This window comes from Silene latifolia, chromosome 11 (genome assembly GCF_048544455.1).
Source record: "Silene latifolia isolate original U9 population chromosome 11, ASM4854445v1, whole genome shotgun sequence".
NCBI lineage: Eukaryota > Viridiplantae > Streptophyta > Magnoliopsida > Caryophyllales > Caryophyllaceae > Silene > Silene latifolia.
Window position 1 is genome coordinate 136,738,885 of NC_133536.1, and position 15,708 is coordinate 136,754,592.

Below are 15,708 nucleotides of genomic sequence, written 5' to 3' on the forward strand. Positions count from 1 at the left end.
TGCAACTGCAGTTGAGTCCGCCACAGGTGTGCTCACCGCGGCTGGAGTAGAGGCTGTAGCTGCTGTGACCACCACTGACGAAGAAAGACTAGCAGCAGTGCTAGCAATGGTGGTGGCTGTGACTGAAGTGGCGGCCGAAACAAGGCTAGCTGGCGTAAAAACAGTACCGGCAGCTGAAACTAAGAACACAGAAGTGTTGGCCGGTGCGGAGACGGTAGTAACAGCAGGGACTACCGTCTCAGACAGAGACAAAGACGAACTGGCAGAAGAGCTCGACGAAGGCATCGAGCTAGAATCCATCCTGAATAAATAGGGCAGGGGAATTTGATAAGAACAGCTAAACAGCATGAAAATCAGAACGAAATTGGCATGAAAACTCCCCTAACCAGTAGAAAAATTCGACTTACAGCACAAAGATTCCCAACTTTTCCTCAAAATTTCGAATTATAGCATGTAAACAGCGATAAGTGATGATAGCAAATTACAGCAGCAACAATTTATGCAACAATGTGGATAAATTGAGCGAAAGATAGCAGCGAAACCAGGTTACATTCGAAAACCAGGTTTCAGTCAAAAATTTCGACTGTAAAGACCCCTAAACGCAAATTTCGCGCAAAATTCGAATTAAACATGCAAAAATAAGTGAGGGGACGGGAATGAGCATCATGTAAGCAAGACTAAGGATTTAATCGAAATTATAGTCGATAATTTCGACCCAAAATAGAAAATCGAAACTCTAGGTTTCTATTCACTTCATAAAAGGCAAAATAAATGAAATTAAAATGCAATGAGGTGTAAGAATTACTTACTTGATGCTAGAGATCCTACAAAGAACAATTAATCGACAAGAAATAAGCAAATTAGGCGATTTTTTTGAACGAAAACCGCGGAACCCTAATTCCCTCAATAGACCGTGTAAATGGGCGTGAATCAAAGGGAACACAGAGGGCAAATGGCGATTAATCAACAATAAGCACAATGTAGGTGACGGATTTGGCAAAAGGGCAGGAAAAATGAGGGATTTGGGGGTGTTTTTGATCGCAAATAACAAAGGAGGTCGAATTATTGGCTGTAAAATGAAATAAGAACCAAAAAGAAGGAAGTTAAGGAAAAACTCCCTGCGTCTCTTGCGATTTCACTCGATCGAGTGGTTTAGAACTGCTCGATCGAGGACTTTATGGATCCATCTACTCGATCAAGTAGAAATTTACTCGATCGAGAACTCTCCATTTCTGCTTTACTCGATCGACTGATATGGCATTACTCGATCGAACAGAATCCACTCGATCGAGTACAAAAAGTACTCGATCGAGCTCTTTTTCTCGTGTAAGCTCTTGAATTCATCATTCTTCCTTTAAATTTGCATAAAATTCCCTAAACCTGCATAAAAACACTTGCAAAAATATCCCAAAATACCAAATACGCAAAGTAACAGTCTATTGACTCTATCTACGCTAAAAATTGTCTAAATTCTAATTGTCCTAATTAAAAGCAATAAAAGAAATTCAACGGAAAAGTAAATATTGTTTATACAAGATGGTACACGGGGCATTTCCCCGCTCACTTCCCAAAGCAATTCAGTAACCCCTCGGAGGGCTCCTGACTGGAGGACGTCACCTCAGCAACATTGATCGTCCTCTTCAGCTTCCATGAGCTTGAACTTGAATCATTAGGAGGAGAATAGTTCACATCCACATATGCGCGAACTTTTCTCACCCTTGCTCCTTTCTCACCGGCTTTAACACTGTCACTCCCACTTTGACTGACATTGTTTTCATTAGGAGGAGAATAGTGCACAATGCCCTTTGACGGCTCCTTCATTGTTTTCATCTGTACCTGCAGCAAGGAAAACATACGAACTTTCCTCTTTTTTTCTCTCAACCTGAGGCGAAGAGGTCACAATAGCAGCAGAATGCTCCAAATTTTCATTTGGAGTGTCAATAATAGGGTCAATTGAAGAGAGGGCATTGCAAGGCTGAGCTTGCATGGGAGCCCTCCGGAACTTAGACTGATGGAATATCAGCTCCTCGTCCCCAACCTGAAAAGTCAATGTCTTGTCTCTGACGTCTATTACTGCACGAGCAGTAGATAAAAATGGTCTCCCTAAAATAATAGGGGTATGTGCATCTTCGGGGATGTCAAGTACGACGAAGTCAACGGGAATAAAGAACCTCCCAATCTTAACAGATATGTCTTCTATTACACCTAGTGGCCGTGATATGCTACGGTCGACCATCTGAACTGTCATGTTCGTGCAATTAAACTTTGTCAAACCAAGTCTTTTAGCCACAGACAACGGTAAGATACTCACGCTAGCGCCAAGATCGCATAACGCGTTATCAATCAAGTGGGTAGCAATATGACACGGAATCGAAAAACTACCCGGGTCTGACTGTTTGGGAGGTAACTGATACCGTCGTAAAGTATCAAAAATAATATTTATATTCCGAACTAAAACTATAGATAGTGATAGTAAGGGTCGAACCACAAGGAGGTAGGGAGTTATAGTTGTCTTCATTTTAGTCTAGGAAATTTGGGGGGTTTTGATTGAATTATAATTAAACTAAATGCAAATAAGTAAATAGGCAAATGAAACTGACGATGTAAACGATGATAAAAAGGATGCTAAGACGATCGGTTCATTGTAGCTACGACGACGCAAGTCCTAGGTAAATCTGAAATAATCACGTGAGACGGGAAAGTAAAAGGTCCTCTCGGTCCTTTCTTAACAGGTAGCATCTTTCGATCTCGCTACAGGTCCCTAAGTATCACTAACACTGACTCTCGCCCTGAAAAGTGATTCCTAAGCCTAAATCTTACTTATCTTTTGATCTTAGTATAATTTAGTCGTTCAATTGGTAGTCTACTGCCCTCCCTTCTCTTTCGATCTATTGGGTCGGTTAATTCCTAAGTATTTAACAAATAGCCTCTCGGTCTTTTACTAAATATTGCATTTAAATCAATTGAACAGTACTGATTCTTACGTGATGCAGTCGATCGACTAGCTGGGCCAGTCCATCGACTAGGTTTTCAGTCGATCGACTATTGACATCAGTCGATCGACCAAACCCCGAGACAGGTCTACCTATTCTACGTCGTCTACGCAACAAATTCCCTCACATGTTAGCACGAGGTATTTAGCTACTCATATGAATGACAGTAACAACAACAAATATGATATAAACAATGAAGGAATTCATAACTGAAATGATTAAAGCAATAAAAACGCAATAAAGAGATTAGGGTTGCGGGATTCTAGACTATCAATTCTAATTCAAATAAGCAAATAGGAGCGAAACTGAAATTAAGCAGAAAATTACCGAAATAGAAGGCAAGAATAAATCCGGAAGCAAGAATGTTATTGAGAAATTAATGTACCGAAGCTAAACTAATGTGTGATATCGAAACTATAAATGAATGGAACTAGGTGATAATGAATGCTAATATAGAGAGAAAGTGTTACGTTATATAGCAAAATAACGTAACACTTTCTAAACCTAATTACACAAATGGGCTTAAGCTAAATCTCGTCTTTAAATTCTCGTCAAACTCGTGGAGTGGTCGACCGACCACTAGTTATGGTCGACCGACCAACAGTGCTGTATAGTAATGCATTCTGACGAATTCTGCAGGGCACGCCGATCTTAAAACAGCTGCCATTTCTTCGTTACTTATCGAAATAAAGCGATTCTCGCGGCGTTGGAAAGCTAAGAGGATAAGATTTCACCTCCAATTAGAATCACTTGATTATCAGCTCTATAACTCGAGAGATAGCCATTTGAAGCAGGCTGCAATATCGTGAAGTGCTTCTTCGCTTGTTTAACTCGTATGCACCCATGCTTTTGCTATCTTTAGGCCTTGAAACGCTCACCAAGCTCATTCCTCGAGCATCTACTTCATGTCAAATCCTATGCTAAACACTTTGGGACGGATTTGGCCTATAATATACTCAATTCCGCAATAATCTGCAATATTACATAAAAAGGCGGAAGTCGACGAAAAGGGGCAAATAGTAGAATAAACTACTAATAATAGACATAAAATGCGTGGAAATAAATATGTAAAACATCATATTATAGACACGCATCAAACTTCCCCAAACAAAATCTTTGTTTGTCCCCAAGCAAACTAAATGCAAAACTAAATCTTGATAGAAAGGAGCAAAACATGGACAAACTGAAAACCGTCTACTTAAACCAATTTAATGCATATGAATAAACTACTAATAGCACAATGTAAAGCAAACGAATTTATGCATATTCCAAAAAGATGTTGAACTTTTGACCTTGCAATACTTTCATAATTGGACTCTCCCGACTCACGCTTCTCTCAACAAAGCAAATGGTAAGCAAATATATGTGTAAGAGAGAAGGAAATAAGAGTCGCTCACCTAAACTACGACCGACATAATCGTGCATGAAATATAGTATGATAAGTAATTCTAGCTACCGTGCACATACATTCCAACCAATCAAAGTCCATTACATGCCGAATACTTGCAAAGATATGGATAAGTGAGGCTATGGGTAAGAAAAGGCAAAACGATATGGGAATGAGAGGGAAATAACCAAGCTAGCATCCTATCAAACCGAATAAATACATCCACTTCTAACTCAATGAAATAAGCTCAAATGCCTTAATGAATTAGGAAAACATTTCACTAATCCAAATAACACACCTCATAAAATATAAAGCAAACATAGGAGTAAACCTTTTTTTTTCTTTGCCGTTTCTTCTTCTTTTGTTTTCTTTTTTTTTTTTCTTTTTTTTTCCGGTTTTTTTTTTCGGCAGTCACTATTTTTCAATTTTTTCATGTTTCTTTTTCTTTTCTCCTTCATTAATTACCAACTTCATAGAGTGCAAATCGAGCCAAAATTGATACAATACAACGAATACCACTAAAACTACTAAACTAGCTCAGCAAATGGTAGGCTTAGTTTATGGATTGTAGCTAAAGGGTCAACTGACAATTTTTGGCTAATGTGAAGCTAATGGGTAAAATGAACAAAAGGGATTTTCTCAAGCATTCTCCAAACATGCAATACCAACCAATAACCCGAATGTATGCAGGCAAAAAGAAATTAAATGTCATACTTGTGCAAATTAATGTTACACGATATGCAGGGAGTAACTACTCACAATCCTAAATGAAACTGGTCATGAATGACACCAGTTTATAAAGCTCTAATTCCTTAGAAAGTTTTGTAGTTTGCCAAAATTTCAAGTCAAGTCTAATTGTTCAACAAATTTTGAAACGAAATTCGAGATATTGCAAAACTTTTGCTAAAAGATGTGATAAAATGCAGGGTTTAAGCAAATGACAACTATCAGTAATGAATACTCCAATCTGACCCAACCTAATATGCAAAATAAAACGTGATATTTTTGAAATTATTTTTGAGATTTTTTGAATTTTGTATATATATATATAAAATGAAATAAACAATGCAAACTGAAGTGCAATAAACGTGAAACAGAAATGCAATAAAACATGTGAATGCAATGCAAAACCCTTCCTCAAACCAAATCGCACAATGTCCCCATTGTGCAAAATCATGTATAAAGATACAAAGAAGAAGCGGGAATTTGCGTTATAATAACTAACTAAAACATGAAGAGTAAAGGGAACTCGCAAGACTTAAGCGCGAACTGAAACCTCCCCAAACCAGCGCGAGCTAGGAGGTTTCGGCAGCCAGCAGTGCTACAAAAAAAAGGGTACCTGAAAGACAGATTAAATAGGCATCATTTGGAAATAAACGCAAAAGGGCGGAAATTATATGCATAGAAAAAATATGGAAGAAAACAAAGGTGAGAAAGAAAGGATAGAAAGAAGAACTCCCTAAAATTCCCGTTCACGCTCCATGAGACGACCAAACACGATTGCTAAAACAGGTACTAGCAGCAAGAGGGGTCGACCGACCACAAGGTGTGGTCGATCGACCATATGTCGAAGGAACAGTACTCTCTCGAAGCTGCAATCCGGTCGATCGACCAAAAGGACCAGTCGATCGACCACTATACCTGAGCAGAAGCTTTGTTTTCTTCGAAATTAACTCAATAGATTGAGTTAATATGGTCTAGAACCTGCAAATGGACATAAATAACGCACCCAAAATTCGCGCAAACCCAATAAAAGAAATCTATAGTCTTAAAGTCCTAAGCAAACCAAATAAAGTACGAAGTCTCGTAAACTAAAAGCGGAAATAGTCTTAAAACGCAGTAAAATTGTCTTAAAAACTCAAGCAATAAATAGTGTTCATCTGCGGAACCTGTGGTCTATCTCCAACCAAGGCCTCTGGCTAGATGCAGTCACCTCAGCAATACTAATCTCTGCAGATGGAGACCATCCATCTCCGTCATCTAGGCAACTCAATGGATCATCAGCAGCTCTAGCCCTCCATGCTCTAGTATCATCCGGCTCATCGAACTCCAGATCATACTCCATACCTCGCTCTGGCTTCTTCTTTCTCGGGCTATTCTCCGGCTCTGTATCTATGCCATAGCTTAAACATCCCAGCCCACCACGTTGAATGATAGGCTCCTTTATAACTGGAGCAACACGCGGTTCTTCCTTCCCCAAACCATTTCCTGCAATAGTAAAAAAAGTAGAATCTTCCTCCATCTTGCTCCCAATCTGGGGCGGAGGTGTTAGAGCAGGAATAGGGGTAGGAAATAGAGGTGGGACATCATCAATAATCACGAAACGTACCTCATCTTCTGATTTCTGGAGTTGCTCAGGAAGTGGAAGCTTTATTGACAACTTAGCTCGCTCTTCTACTTACCTCGTTGAAACACCCTTTGAATTAAGGACCTTGTCCTTATCAACACGTGGAAGCAACTTCATGGCTCGTGAAATGAACGACCCGTCAATAACTCGGCCCGAAGTATCACGTAAATCAACAATATCGAACTTGCGCATGTTCAAAACCTTCGTCACATCATCATTAGTTGTCGAATCTTGCAAATCAAATGATGGTTTTGCATTCTGTACCGGTACACCAGTCGATCGACTAGTTAGGTCGTTTGGTCGACCAACAGGGCTGGTCGATCGACTTTCAAATGCCGCAATTCGACTTCTAACGCTGTTCTTCAGTTGTGGTAATTCAACCTCTTTTCTTCCCGAGTCATCTCCGTTTACTTCTGGGCTTACCCTTTCCAAAACATGCTCTTCAGGGGTTGACCCACTACGGAAACGCATAGCATGCACGCTCTCCGTGTATTGACGAGAAGATAGTTCAGCTATTCAAGACTCAATTGATTTGGTAAATGCTGCATATTCTTCATTCCTTTTGGCAGCTAGAATAGCGAACTCTTGCATCACAGCTTTGATTTCCGCAATGGCTGTAGCTACATCATTATCCATGAGATGACCTGTGGATAAGAGAAAACTACAAGAAGAGTGTAAAAAGAGTTTATGGAACGGAAGTTCCTTAAACTAGAAAAAGACTAAAACAAAAAACAACTAAAACTAGCGCTGCCTCCCCGACAACGGCGCCAAAATTTGATACCGTCGTAAAGTATCAAAAATAATATTTATATTCCGAACTACAACTAAAGATAGTGATAGTAAGGGTCGAACCACAAGGAGGTAGGGAGTTATAGTTGTCTTAATTTTAGTCTAGGAAATTTGGGGGGTTTTGATTGAATTATAATTAAACTAAATGCAAATAAGTAAATAGGCAAATGAAACTGACGATGTAAACGATGATAAAAAGGATGCTAAGACGATCGGTTCATTGTAGCTACGACGACGCAAGTCCTAGGTAAATCTAAAATAATCACGTGAGACAGGAATGTAAGAAGTCCTCTCGGTCCTTTCTTAACAGGTAGCATCTTTCGATCTCGCTACAGGTCCCTAAGTATCACTAACACTTACTCTCGCCCTGAAAAGTGATTCCTAAGCCTAAATCTTACTTATCTTTTGATCTTAGTATAATTTAGTCGTTCAATTGGTAGTCTATTTGTTGGAATATTTGTCCTCCGACAATTATGCGATCACAACTGTTTATCATGATGATCACATGTTTAAGTCTCATTTTAAAGAATACAATTGGGAAGTAATATTTTACTGTCAACTGGTCCACACATATCGGTAATGATTGGCTGACTAGAGTTTGACATTACTGTCGTGCGACGGTGGTGATCAGTTGATCCCCTTAGGTCATACCTAAAGGGTAACACTCTTAATTGATCATTTAATTGATCGTATGACGATACGGGTTAATTAAATTACTTAAAATTGACGGACGATTTTGGAAGTAATATTTACGTGTCTCATTGTAATTTGATTAAATAAGATATGGTCTAAGTAATCGAATTGTTTTAATTACTTAGATGAAATTATTGTTTAAGGAAACAATTGCATTTGAATGAATAAATTATTATAAATACAAGATGTTGTGATTTATAATTGGTAAAATATTTTGGTACAAGTAATTATGAATTACCAAGTCGATTTTTGTATATGACGTATTTTTATTAATGCGTTGATTTTTAATATTTTAAAAATAGATAACAATTTTATGTGACATGTGACATGTGACATATGACAAATTAACAATTTGACAAAAATAAAATGGAGTCCATTTTATCCATAAAAATCGAAATAATGGGGATGATTAGGAATATATTATGTTGATTATGTTAGTGGTAAACATAATCATTTCTTCCTAAACCTAGCCATGCAACCCTACTTGATCTTGTGAAGACAACCTTGTGCATGCATTGGCCCCTTCCTTCCCCTTCCACCCGGTTTTTCAAGAGGAGAAAACCATGGGTTTTTCTCCTTATTTTACCATATACACTACCAATAGTTAGTGCATCAATTATTCATTTTTTCACACATCTAAAATAAGAATTTTAGAGAGATAAAAAGCCTTCCTTATTCTCCTTCTCTCAACCGAATTAGAGAGCACAAAATAAAGATTTTTGGTCAATTTTATACAAAAAGTTAATATTGTTCTTGTAATAATAATATTAATTTTAATAAGTTGTTACTTTGGGTATAAAACCTTGGGAGGGATTCTTTACTTGAATCCTTTTTCATCCACTTAAGGAAGCTCAAGAACAAGTGAGTAGGAGAACTCACTTGTGCCCATATAAACCGAAATCCTCAATGTATGATGATGATTTCTTCTTTAATTCTTTATTGTTTGCATGCATAAGATCATCTTTTAATTTTATGACTAAATTAAATCAACACATATTTGAATATGTTATGTGAAGAGATATAGATTTCTAACAAGTGGTATCAGAGCCTTGGTTGTTTGCATGCAAATCGGTTATAGTTTTTCCGAGTTATACGATTAACATATAAAACTTGTAAATTTGTGTTATTATGATATATCACGAAATAATTTATGCATGTTAAAGTTTCTGATCCTAAAATGTATTTAGGATATTTTGGTTAATTTATGGATTTTTATTGTTCATCATATATTATAATGGCATTAAAAATGTGATTTTATAATTAAAATGTCATTTTCGGACTAAAATTAGCTAAACTTCGAATTTTTCAGTGATTTTTGGATATGTTATCACATGTTTTATTTTTAGATGACCTGTAAATTTTCAGAATTTTTGGTGTTTTATGCTCGAAATATGGATTTTTCATGTTAAAAATCGGATTTAGATAAAAAATAGGTTAATATGAGATAAATTTCCAATATGGTCATAGAAATTTATTATGTTGTCACATGCAATTTTACAAGATGTGTGTAAAATAATAGGCTATAATGAAGTCTTCATGCATGATTTATGAATTTTTCATGAAAAATAGCATAAATAGTGACTTAATTAGTGAATTATTGCTAAGACATACTTCATGACTAAGGAAAAACGTCACATGTTGCATTTTATTATCTTTTTTCAGATCTAAAATTGAAAAGTCGATATATATATTTTTTCTCATGTTTTTATGATTATAATTGATAAATCCGATAAACCGCAACATAGTTTTTTCCGATAAATATTTCGAAATTTTTACCTAAGTTTTTGAACATTATGAGTGTCATGGTATTTTTTCCAGAATGTTCATAAGTTTGAATTTCAAATTTCAAATTTATTTGAAATTTTTGTGATTTATTTGAAGTTTATAGCATTTTATTGTATTTTTGAGTCTATTAATGAACAATTTTAAGAAATATGAGTTAATTATGGTCAAATAGTTAGTGGAGACTAATTTTGAGTCCTAAGAGGTTAGGATAATTAACTTGTGCATAAATATGAATTTATGTAATTAATTGTGATTTTAAAAGGTTGAATCACGCAAATCCGTAAAAACCGTTTAATATACGATATTGGCTCCTTAAAGGCGATTTAGCATAAAATTGGGCATGTTCATACATATTATAATGCTGCATTTTATTTATGATTGTCATAATTTAATTTTATGTAATTTTTTGAATTATGTAATTTTACTTAGTATGGCCTTAGTTTTTTAATTGGTATTACCCGAAATGTATGGGAATATCGATTCGGTTGTAGTTTATTTTGATCTCGTATCACCGTTTTGTAATTTAATAGATTTATTTTATTTTAAATACAAATGTATAATAGGATATTATGTCATTTGTTATGTAATTTTATTATTCCGGAGTTCCTTGAAGACGGTGTCACTCAAGAAGGCGATACATAAAGACGGTGTTACCTCGAGATGCATGCCATAACCGAAGTCCTAGGGACCGATGGAGTTGGTTTCCGAATATGTAATAGTTAATTAGATTTTCTATTTTAGGAAGGCCATACTAGGATTTATTTTATGTTTTGCATTTTATTTATATGTTGCATGCATCGCTAAATCGCCATAACTATAACATGCATTGTCATTTTAATCGAGTTTATCGACCGTGTCAAATACAATTATCGTAGTTCACCGCTTTAGTTCACTTAAAACGTGATAGATAATAAATTGACATGACCTCTCGCTAAAATAAACAATTGAGACTTAGCCTTACCAAATAGTAGAAACCATGAAAACTTATTTCGTGAGGGAGTGCACTCGGCCACACCGGGGTACAAACCTTGTTACGTAGGGGAAGTGGGTGATAAATGTCTATCCACCGAATTCATGTTCATAAGGGATGTATCGGCCACACCGTGCCCAAGTTGATGTGGATTTGGATCATGGACACATTTATTCGAAATTTGGGTTGAACTCAACAAAAGTTTTTGATATGGGATGCATCGGCCACACCGTGCCCTTGTCGGATGTGTTTTGGGCTAAAGATAAATGTTAATGTAATTTTATCGACCAAGAGTTCTAAAAGTAGAATCGATTAAAGAGTTAATCCACCGAGTTATATTGATAAGGGATGTATCGGCCACACCGTACCCAAGTTAATTTGAATTTGGGTCTTGGAATCATTTATCAAGTTGGGTAGAGGTCACTAGATAAATGCAATAAAACTTGTTTAAATTAAATTTTTACGAGTATTATTTTTTTTTTTTTTAAAAGCGACATTTGTTTTATTCCTTCTATCTTTGTTTTATAGACCGCTCTTATTTCTCATAACAAATGGCAAATCCAAACACCAACGCCACGCCTCTCACTAATACTTCATGGCTCCGATCCTTCATGGATCGATGTAAACTTGAAAAGAATGGGTCAAATTTCTCTGATTGCGATGCCCAACTCAAACTAGCCGCCCAAGGTGACGACAAGCTTCGTTACCTTACCGAGGCCTCTCCACCCGAACCTAATGCTAGGTCGACCGGCGCCACTAAGGAAGCATATGAGGCTTAACACAAGGAGTCCGCCGCAATGAAAAATGTGTTGATCTTTGCGATGGAGGCGGATCTCCAAAGGAGAGCCTTTAAAATGGGCACCAGTAATGAAATCTACTCCAAGCTTGTGACAATGTTTTCACAAACTCCGCGGATCGTCCAATATGAGGCGGCCGTGGCATTCTTTGATCTCGACTTCAAAGAGGGCCAAAAGGTTAGCCCTCATGTGCTCAAATTAATGGAGCTAGTCGAGACCTTGAAGATTCAAAAAGTTGAAATCCCCAAAGTACTTGTTGTAGATAGGATTCTACACTCCTTATCCAAGGTCAAGGCGTATGTTCAATTCCGGGTGAATTTTAAAATGCAAGACAAGGTCGTGTCTCTTGAAGAATTTCACAAGTTACTTGTGCAAGCCGAAAGAGACATGGGGTTAAATGTTAACCCACCTAAGGATATGCTTAACATAAGCACCAAAAGCAAGGGGAAGTTCAAAAGGAATGGGAAGAAGAGTAAGAAGCAAGCTCCCACTTTCACCAAAGCTAAGACTTATGAAGCTAGCACTTCCAAAATCAAGAAGGGTCCTCTTGATAAATGCCATTATTGTAATGTTGTTGGACATTGGAAAAGAAATTGTTCCAAATACCTTGGTGACATTAAGGCTGGAAAAATCACTCCAGTAGATAAATGACTATCCTTTCTTTTATGTTTCTAATTCAACTATGGTATTGTGATACAAAGTTGTGATAATGTATCCCCTTTTATTGTAAATAGGGCCTCCACCAAGCAAAGACAAGGGAAAAGAAAAGCAAGCTTGAGAAACCATCAAGAAGCTAGGAATAACTTTCATTAAGCTTCGCTTTTTATTGTCTTATTTTAATTATGTTTCGGATTTTAGAACCTTTTGATTTCCGTGTTCGACATGGAAATGTATTTTGGATAATGGTTGTATTTTGGATAATGGTGGCTTGGTTTGCAACCCAAGTCACCCGTTTTATCGTTTTTATCCTTGTTCTAAAATTCATCTTTATCCGCTTGCTCATAGAAACATATGATCATTCACTTAAAGTGATCTAATAGACAACTATAATGATGGGATTCATTATATGTCCACAAGCTTAAAGCTTGTGAATGATCATATATAAAGTGATATTGAGTTAATGAACTCCCTTAAAGGAATGTTAATCACCAAGTACACTTACAAAATCTAAATCAATTAGTCAACCTATGAGATAGTCCTCTTTATACTTCAAAAATCATTATTTGTGTCTCATATGCTATCTTTGAATCTCTAGTGTATTCATTCTAAAGATAGAGTGAGAGAAAATAAAGACACCAAGAAAATCTGTGTACTTGTGTAAATGAGATCTACGCAAGGGAGAATGATTTGAATGAAGGTATACCTATTTATATGGTACACACGAATAGATGAGATCTATGGTCTCGAACAGATCTACAAGACAATAGAGACCAAGTGAAGTAATCAAAAGAATATGTTCTCAAGATAACTACACGAGGAGACCAAAAGAAAGTTTTGGAATAAGAATGACTAATATAAAGTCTTAACAAGAGTTTTTTTGGACTAGTTTATGATAAATTTTGACCAATAGTTTCAATATTGATGTTTCCTTAAGAGCCTATATAAATCAAAGTTGCAAATATTGATATACCGATATCCACAAGAGCTAAGTTAAGTATTAACCATGCAAAGGTCATTACTTAACCTCATTATGAAAATGAAATGGTTAAACCTCCTTTCGAAAAGGGTATTTTGAGAAGGACGTGTATTAGATATAATTCACATTTATCTAATGACATTGTTGCGCATCATTATAAAATGAATGAGTTAGAGATTAAAATCTCTTTCCATAAGGTTAAGATTGAAACCTTTTCAAAATAGGTATTTTGAAAGGATATGATGGGAACATATATGGTTTTATCTTAATAACTTAGCAAAGAAAATATATATTTCAATTCTTGAAATGTTTCGATTGAGTAGTCAATTGCGAAACATGTGGAATTAAGTGGGAGTTGGAAATTATCATGTGAAGTCATGGAATTTAGTGGGAGCTATCATCTTGTAAAAGTTTATAACTCATTACTCATTGAGAATGACGAGCTAATACTTTCTTTCACAAAGAAGTATTTGAGTTTTCAATTCTGGATGAAAGTGGACTGTGATGAACCCAATCACATCATGAGATGTTGGATAGGTGTTGAGATATACACATCGAATCAACGAGAAACGTAGGTTATTCATGTAAATGAAAATGGAATTACCATTAGCAGTCATGGTCGTTCATTGAACCTAAGAATGGTTGATCTCATGATTATTAGTTACTAATGTTTCCGCCATTAGAATAATCATGCACATGTCCAAAAATGAATCATATGCATAAGAGCATGATGAATCATTGGCAAGCCATAGAAGAAACGTCATGAATTCTCGAGGAGAATCCGATGAGCGATTTCAGTGTTAGACAAAACACTCTGTTATGTGTCAAGAGGTTGCACATATTAAAATTCGAACAACGCGTAAGGATTAATGAAAATCCTAAGCCTTTCAAGCTAAAAAGAGAAATAAAAGGTTTGGAAAAGTACTTAATTGAAGTAAGAAGTTACTCAAAACTAATATTTCCTAATATGCCAGGACTTGTGAGAAGTGCTAGGCTAATCATCTTGACAAATTGTTACAAGACTCTGCAAAACATTTACCTAGTGCTTATGAGTGGGTGGAGTACTTGATCAATGCAAGTTATATCATTCACTGCAAATTCATTGGTTATGTGATAATCGACAGGGAAGTTCTTTCAAGATAAAGAACCCAAACCAAGGTTGGGAACCTATATGTGTACTTGGTAAGGTTCATGCTATGAAAGATAACATGAACGTAAAGGAAAATGCGATTATAATAAGTTTGAACACATGTACACATGGTATGTTAAACTTCTATTGCAATCAACAAGTGTTTACACACTTACGATATGCATCACAAGGTTGTAATATGGTATTGACTACCCGAATGTGATGTCGACATTTGTCGTTTGAGTTATTATTAACTCACCTTATACTTTGTTACATCCAAACGGGTTGTAGAGACAATTGAACCCCGTTAAAGTGAACACGGATTAGCATTGTATTCGCCCATAGTTACTTACATGAGGTGACGTCTCGAAGTAACTAGAGTGTGATGCAATTGATGGCAAGTTCAAGTGCCATGGAGTCATATGAGAATGACTAGACGATCACATAGGCAGCCTGTTAGGAACGCTTTATCGGGCCTTATGACCGCTTATAGAGTTCTGGCAAATTTATATAGCCTGGTCGTGGCGAGAGCTACTATAGTATTCTAATGAGTCAATTCTTTTGACTAAAGACTATTCGCCTAAGGTGGCACTGTTTCAGATTAACTTTGATTTATGTTACTACGACCTTCGTAAATGGGGTCAAATGGGCATATTTTGGGTTATAATGGCTGTGTCTAGTCGAAGGGAATAAGTGCGATAGGAATTGTCCACCCCTTGTCAGGGTTATAACAATATCTCAAGGCCACTCGAGGAGAAATGAACTGGAAATGCGTGGCCACGCTCGAAAGGTATCTATGGTAGATAATTCCGGTCAATCAGTTATTCTCCAGATCGAGGAAACCACTCTCGATATGATCACTTGCAAGTACGACCTGAAAGACACCTTGCATTGAGTGGGAGATAGTAATAGGACAAGAGAATTGGTGACGCACACTTGTCGAGGATAAGTGGGAGATTGTTGGAATATGTGTCCTCCGACAATTATGCGATCACAACAGTTGATCATGATGATCATATGTTAAAGTCTCATCTTAAAGAATACAATTGGGAAGTAATATTTTACTGTCAACTGGTCCACACATATCGGTAATGATTAGCTGACTAGAGTTTGACATTACTGTTGTGCGACGGTGGTGATCAGTTGATCCCCTTAGGTCATACCTAAAGGGTAACACTCTTA